Source organism: Dermacentor silvarum, chromosome 5 (assembly GCF_013339745.2).
Source record: "Dermacentor silvarum isolate Dsil-2018 chromosome 5, BIME_Dsil_1.4, whole genome shotgun sequence".
NCBI classification, from domain to species: domain Eukaryota; kingdom Metazoa; phylum Arthropoda; class Arachnida; order Ixodida; family Ixodidae; genus Dermacentor; species Dermacentor silvarum.
The window spans coordinates 111,597,817-111,606,352 of record NC_051158.1 but is presented as its reverse complement, the minus strand read 5'-3'; positions in this window follow the sequence as shown (position 1 = coordinate 111,606,352).

The window sequence follows — 8,536 nt, the reverse complement described above, 5'->3', positions numbered from 1 at the left end:
TGGTGGTGATGACCAAGGTGTGGGTCTCGGCGGCTGATGTTGCGACCGCATGGGCATAACAGCTGGTTGACGTCGGACAGCGTCGGCATAACTTAGAGGACGCTGCTCGTAACCAGGATCGCCTGCGGAGAACGCTTGCCTAATTTCCACACGTACGACTTCAGCGACTGACACCATGGGTGTGCCCATTGCCGGTATCCCGAGCTTCTGAAGTTCTTCGCGAAGAATCTCCCTAATTAGATCACGAAGGGAGTTCTGATTGCTAACGGTCATTGCGGCGGCGTTGATAGGAGTGTTGGTGTGCAAGCGGTCGTACTGCCTGTACCTTAGATGGAGTGCGCGTTCAATACCAGTGGCTTCCTTTATGAAATCCGCCACGGTACTCGGTGAATTTCGCACAAGTCCGGCGAACAGTTCTTCTTTTATGCCACGCATAAGGTAGCGTAATTTCTTTTCCTCAGGCATGTGAGGGTCAGCTCTACGACACAGGCGGGCCATGTCCTCGGCAAACATCGCTACAGTTTCGTTGGCTTTCTGAAAGCGCAGCTCAATTAGTTGCTGGGCACGGTCCCGTCGATCGACACTCGCAAATGTTTCAATCAGCTGGTGTTGTAAATCATTCCATGTAGCGAAACTGGCTTCGCGGTTTTCAAACCACATGCGATCACTACCGTCAAGGGCGAAATACGCGTCGGAGAGCTTTTGTTGAGCAGTCCACCCATTGACCTTGGCAACACGTTCGTACTGGTCAAGCCAGTCTTCAACATCTTCATGTGCGCCACCATGAAAGCGATCGGGAATCAGTGGTTGCAGAACAATTACCTGGGACGGACTGTGAGCAGAGCTGTCTTGTGGAACTCGTGGAACCTGTGGCAGGCTGGCGGTTGCCATTGGCAGAGGTAGACAGGGTTCGGACGAGCGTTCTTGTAGGGGGTTGAGCTCGGGGGCAAGGCCTAGCAACCGCCGACTGAAGCGATGCACAGGAGTTGTAATTGCAGATGGGCTGGATGAACGGCTCCCAGAAGGAGTCCGGAGCATCAGGCAGGGTTGTGTACCCAGCACCTTCACCAGTGTCGCGATTAAACGCGAACAAGAGACAACAACGGCGGAGCAAGACGGCAGGGGAACAGCCTGTTCAAAAAGACCACCAGAACAACAGACGTCTTCTTTGTCTTCAAGTTCCCCCTGTCCCACTACACGGAGCACGTTAAAGCACATATCGTCATCGTAGTCTAAATTTCTACATAGAGCACGCGTCAATATATTGCTACACGTGGGTTGTATGTGCTTGTTTGAGCGAGGCACGCAGGCAACATCGGTCGAAAAAAGAAGAGGAAGAACGCACTGGGCTCGCGCTGGGAATCCAACCGGTCAGCGCTGCAACTGCTTTTGTAAATATAATCTGTAAATAGTTGCTCGTCTAATTGCGTAATCCTTCGCGTAACATTGTGGTGGAAGTGGAACGTTCCGCGTCCTCGCCATGGACCTACGAAGCGGCCGCGCCATCGTCTTCTCAGCCATGGCTTCGGATGGAACCACCCCGTCGCCAACTACACCTGCGGCGCCAACCACAACGTACGTTACGGTTCCGAGTCTCCGTGATCCTGGGACATTCTGCGCTCAAAATGGCGTTGACGTCGACGACTGGCTCAGCATGTATGAGCGTGTTAGCCCAAGCCACCACTTGGACCCTACCACCATGCTTCCCAATGTGTTCTTCTATCCAGACGGGACACCACGTTTCTGGTTTCTCGCCCATGAGCCCGACCTCTCAAGCTGGGACCTTTTCAAAGTGAGGCTTCGCGACATATTTGGCAACCCCTCAGGTCGCCAACAGGCGGCACAAAGAGATCTTGCCACCATGTCCATACATTAAGTACTCGCGCTTTGCCGGAAAGACGACGAGCACATGACCGAGGTTGACAAGGCGGGCCATATCCTAAAAGGAATCACGAGCGACGCCTTCAAATTACTCGTCTATAACGACGTTTCTACTGTCGACGCCATTTTCAAAGACTGCCGACGCTTCGAGGCAGCTAAAAACCGCCGCGTTGTCCCACAGTTTTCGCGGATCCCAAACGTCCTCTTGCGGCGCTCTTACCGCCACACGACCATTTCAAGAGAATGTCACGCGTATCGTTCGCCGAGAGATAGAAGCTGTGAGTCCTGCCCAACTTTACCAACGGCTCCTTTGACGAGACCTTTGACCAAACGGCCCCCACTATTTCCGTTATTCAAGCAGTTGTGCGGTAAGAAATGTAAACCTTGACATCCCTACCACCTGCTCTGTCTCCCGACCTGATTTGGCACCCATTCCCATGGCCACAACCTGCAATGACCAGTATTTCGCGATCATGGTGAATGGCGAACCCCAGACGACAAACCGATATGCTTCCGCTGCCACCGAGTTGTACGTGTATCTATCCACTGCCGCACCCTCTGGATGCCGCTATACGGGAGCTCACTTCCTGTTCCTAACCTATACGCCGAAACTCGCCGTAATTCATCTCGCCGTCTGTACCCTACTTCTGATGTCCCTGACAACCGCTCCTCCGTGCGATCGCTGTCGCCTTAATGCCGTCGCTCCCCGTCACCGCAACCCCGCGGCTTTTCCTCGCCAACCTGCCGGACGGAAAGCTAGGTCATGCAGCTCTGGAGGTAGTGCTGTATCATGTTCGTCTGTCCAAATCCTCCGTTGACGCTTTCCACGAGCACGAACCTAATTGAAGTAGACGTACATGTTGTTCCTTTGACGGCATTGGTTGATACTGGAGTCCAGTGTCCATAATGAGCGCTAACCTATGTTGTCGCCTCAAAGTTCTTACGCCCGTCATCACTCGGGCCGTACGCGTCGCCAATGGCGCCACTGTTACCGTGAGTGGTATATGCACTGCTCGCGTAAGAATTGCTGGCCGCCAAGTTCCAGTCCTGTTCACCGTGCTGACCAGTAGCCCTTATGACCTAACCTTCTAGCTCGACTTTCTGACGACGGAACCGAACACCCTCAGCACTACAGCGTTTGTTCGCATACCTCCAAAATCCTTAACCTTCGTCAAATTGGTCTCACCTGCAATCGTGCCTGATAGCAACTATGTCGTCACACCTATTCTTGATGTCCTCCTGGCGCGCGACATATCTGTGCCACAATCCGTCGTAATCCTTATCGCTAATCGGATGTGCCTCCCCGTTATCACTTTTGGCTTGACGAAGCAAGTGTTACGTGAAGGCATAGCGGTGGCCACGCTCCGGTCAGTGCCAGACGACCACGCCCCTGCTTTGACAACCGACGCATCTCCAGATTCTCCTGATTACCTGCAGGATTGCCATGAACCTGGATGGCCCGTTACGTCTTATGTCCGCTCCGGACCTCACACCTACTCAAGCCCTTTATCGCCTTTTGCTTTCCTACCACGACATATTTCAGACATGAGGGCGCAACAATGACGAAGGCATTGTTGAGCCCTCGTTGAGCCCTTGGGCGTCATCGGTCATACCCGTGAAAAAGAAAGACGGCACGTGGCGTTTCTGCGTTGATTGCCGCCACCTAAACCGAATCACTCAAAAAGGACGTTTACCCTTTTGCCACGAATCGACGACGCGCTTGATTGTCTTCACGGTGCCAAATACTTTTCGACCATAGACCTTCGATCTGGTTATTGGCAGATTTCCGTAGTTGAGCAAGACCAAGAAAAGACCGCTTGCGTCACCCCAGATGGCCTCTACCAATTCAAGGTTATGCGGTTTGGTCTATGCAATGCCCCCGCCACGTTCGAACGGATGATGTACTCTCTGCTTCAAGGTTTCAAATGCTCAACTTGCCTTCGTTACCTGGACGACGTCCTTGTGTTTCTCCTACATTTGAGACGCACCTTTAGCACGCCGCAGCTATCCTTGACGTCTTCCGCAAGGCTGAGCTCCAATTAAACTCATCGAACTGCCACTTCGGACGCCGACGGATGACAGTGTCAGGCCATCTATAACATGGCCACAGCCGTGTTATAGCCTACGCTAGCCGGCTGCTGATAACTGCAAAGCGCAACTATTCGATTACCGAGCGCGAATGTCTTGCTCTCGTCGGGGCTTCAAAGTTCCGCCCATATTTATATGGCAAGCCCTTCTCCGTAATCACAGACCATCATGTGCTCCCTTGGCTTTCGTCGCTCAAGCATCCTACTTGCCGGCTCGGTCGTTGGGCCGTCCGACTACAAGCATATCCCTACACAGTGGCTTACAAGCCGGGACGCCAACACCAGGACGCAGACTGCCTCTCTCGCTACCCAGTCAATCGGCTGTTCTGCACGAACATTACCACTTCCCCACTGCCGGCCACCTCGGTGTGTCACGTACCTACGACCGGATCCGCCGAAGCTTCTTTTGACCAGGGCTTGCTCACTCCTTTCGAAGATACGTAGCAGCGTGCGAGAAATGCCAGCGACGCAAGACACTATCGACGTTCCCTGCCGGGTTCCTTCAACCACTCGATATTCCCGCGGAGTCATTCTTTCGGGTGGGTTTGAACTTGGCCCTTTTCCTCTAACTACCTCGAAACAAGTGGATTGCTATGGCCACGGATTACGCCACGCGCTACGCCATCACCCGAGCGCTTTCTACAAGCTGCGCCACAGATGTCGCCGATTTTCTTCTACGCGACGTGATTTTATTACATGGAGCTCCACGACAACTTCTCACAGACCATAGCCGGACATTCCTATCAAAAGTTATCGCACACATCCTGGAGTCCTGCAGCGAGGCACAAGCTATCCACGTCACACCTTGCGCTAACAAATGGCCTCACGGATCGTCTCAATCGCACGCTCACAGAGATGCTCGCGAAGTATGTCTCTTCAGACCAAACTGACTAGGACCTCGCTCTACCGTTTGTCACGTTTGCGTATAATTCCTCGCGCCACGACACAGACGGTTATTCCCCATTTTTCCTTCTTTTCGGCCGAGAACCAGCACTGCCCCTCGACACAACCCTCCCTGTTCACGCGGCACCGACCAGTGAATATGCACTTGACGCTAACGCCCGCGCTGCCCACGCAAGGGAAATTGCCTTTGACCGCCTTCTGAACTCCCAAGAGATTCAAAGGCGTTTGTACGATCGGCGCCACCGAGACGTGCACTTCCCTCGAGGTTCTTTGGTGCTTCTATGGTCTGCGTCGCGTCAGGTCGGCCTGTCAGAAAAACTGCTCTATCGCTACACAGGCACATACCGAGTGCTTCGTGTCGCGACTCCCGTCACCTACGAGATCGCCCCTGACGCCCCATCTGCTTTCCAGTCCAGCAATATTGTGCACGTTACACGACTGAAGTACCACGCTCACAGTGATGACATTTAGACCCTCCGAGACGTCGCTCAGCCGCCGGGGGATTATGCTACACGCGCGTTGTGTTTGGTGGTTTGAACGAGTCACGCGGGCGCCATCACTCGAGAAGAGGAAGAACGAACTGGGCTCGCGCTGTGAATCCAACCGGTCAGCGCTGCAACCACTGTTGTAAAATATCATCTGTAAATATTTGTGCGTCCAATTGACGCGTCCTTCGCGTAACCATATATATATATATATACGTCTGACCCGCCGGGGTGGCTCAGTCAGCTAAGGCGTTGCGCTGCTGAGCCCGAGGTCGCGGGATCGAATCCCGGCCCCGGCGGCCGCATTTCGATGGAGGCGAAATGCAAAAACGCCCGTGTGCTTGCGTTGTAGTGCACGTTAAAGAACCCCAGGTGGTCGAAATTATTCCGGAGCCCTCCACTACGGCGTGCCTCATAATCAGAACTGGTTTTGGCACGTAAAACCCCAGAAAGATGAAGAGATATATATACGTAGTGATGCATCACCACGCTTGTATATATAAGAGGGAGACCCGTCTAGCAACTCATTCCGCTCATTATAAGACTTTCATGGGTATACCAGGAAAATTAGACACCAGAGGACCAGCGTGAATACGATGCTCGACCATGTGTCGTCTTTGATACAAATTCGCTGGACATTCACGTTCGCAGGGCGGAATGGCGGCCATTTGTTTGTCATCAATTGTGCTAGACGTATACTGGCCAATAAGAAGCTCCTTAAACTCCTCTCTCTTTCGGGATTGTCACTGAATCCAGTGGTGGTGGTGGTGGTGAAAACTTTACTGAGTAGTTTGTGCCTTATGGTGTTACATCCTACGAATGGGTTGTATCTTGACTGTGTGTAGGGGCTGGGAGCTAGTGCTTATCAGCGGCTGCTAAAGCCCAGTCTGTGAGCTGTTGCACAGCCGGATCAGAGCTGGACACTGCAGCCTCGCATCTCTCGAGGTCAGTGAGCTGCCAGTGGGCAGGTTTGTTGGAGCTTAGAGCATAAGTATAAGATCTGATGGAAATCTCCTTTAGACGCACCACAGATGGTGTACTCAGGCGAGAGAGGTCCCGGGTGTGTTAGTGCTAGATGGGTGGGGGAGATGAAAATACAAGATCGGAGCTGGCCCCACGTCACCTGCTGTGGTTTGGTGAGAGATTTGTGTAGTGGGGGTACTGGCAGCCATTTCTCTCTGTAATGAGGGAAATTTCATCATATGAGCCATGTGGTCGCGAGCGTCTACCCAGTTGGTGGCATGCGCTGCTCGGCTGAGGAATCCTCGAACTAGGGAATGGGTAGCCTGGTTTCCGGGCTGACGCGCGCAAGCGGTGACCGATTAAATTTAGATGGACTTCGTAAGGGCAGACTTTGCGCATATTATCGGCGATTTATTGCAGACTTTGCTCACATTGCGTCGCCGTTAACTCGCCTCACGAGAGATGACGTTGCCTTTGTGTGGAGCGATGAACAGCAAGCTGAATTTAACGATTTGCGGAACTGTTTATAAAGCCCTCTGTGCTTGCCCACTTTGATGAGGCAACTCCTACAAAGCTTTAGACTGATTCCATCAATGTTGGTCTTGCAGATGTTGCTTACGCAGTGCCAGGAGTAGACAGAAAGAGTGATCACTTATGCAAGCACAACGCCCTCAATCAAAGAAGCCAGTTATTTTACAACTGAGAAACAAATCCTCGCCGAGCTATGGGCAGTTACAAAATTTCGCCCATATTTGTATAGTCGCCCTTTCAAAGTTATCAGTCACCATCATTCACTTCGCTGGCTCACAAATGTTAGAGATCCTTCCGGACGATTAGGACGTTCGACCCTTAGAGTGCAAGTGTTTGATATGAGGGTCATGCACAAGTCGAGCGAAACGGCATACCGACGCTGACTGTCTGTCACCCATAGAGTCGGCTTCTTCTTCCGATGAAGAGGAAACAGCATTCCTCGGCCTTCTCGACATGTCTACCATTGCACAAGAACAATGTGACGTCCATGAGTTGCTTGGCCTGATTATTTCTTGGATGGATGAAATCAGACCGCACCTAAGGGTTTCGCAAGAGGATTATCATCGCTGTGCATAAGGAACAAAGTTCTCTAGAAAATGAACTTCTCATCGATCGGGTCAAGCTATTTGCTCATCGTTACTGCTGCCCTTCGTAGTGAGATGCTGGAAGTATGTCACAACGAGGTCACTTCTGGGCACTAGGATGCACGAGAATATTGAACAGAGTGCGACAAAGATAAGATTGGCCTGGACTGCCTGTTACCATGCAACTTCACGTTCGGACTTGCCTAGCTTGTCAGCGCCGCAACTCACCCACAACGAAACCTGGCGGTTTGCTACAAGCCATTCAAGTATCGCAAACGCCATCTGACCAGATCGGAACAGACCTCTTGGGTCCTCTTCTTACCTCTACTACTGGTAACCAGTGGGTTATTTTAGCAACCGACTATCTTACTCGCTAGGCCGAAACAAAAGCTATCCAGAGAGGCACAGCAGCAGAGGTGGCCCGATTTTTCATAGAGAATGTTGTGCTGAGACATGGCGCACCAACCATCGTCATAACAGACCGAGGCACCGTATTCACAGCCGCGCTTTTAGATCGCGTCCTGATGCTCAGTGGCACAACTCATCGAAAGACAACAGCCTACCATCCACAAACAAACGGACTAACAGGGCGCGACCAAAACATTTGAACACTTTCTTTCAATGTACGTGAATATATAGCACAACAATTGGGACGACATTCTGCCTTATGTCACGTTTGCTTATAACACGGCTAAACAAGAAACTACACGGATGAGTCCATTCAGCCTTGTCGTCGGACGGGAAGTAAGGACGATGCTCAAGGCCTTGCTACCACACGAACCTGACGACATTCACACGGATGTCGATGCCTTTACGCAACGTGCTGAAGATGCCAGGCAGTTCGCACGCGTGCGAATGCACGAGCAGCTCGAGTACGAAGCAGGTCGCTGTAATGGCCATCATAGGCCTGAAACTTACAAAACCGGTGACATAGTATGTGTTTGGACGCCTATACTAAAACGGGGACTATCGGAGATGCTTCTGAGGCGATATTTCGGACACTATGAAATCCTGGGGCGGCTAAATTATGTATACGAGGTCGTTCTAGATAGCCCTAACTGTACAAGGCGACGCCAACACGATTCTGAAATTCTGCACGTAT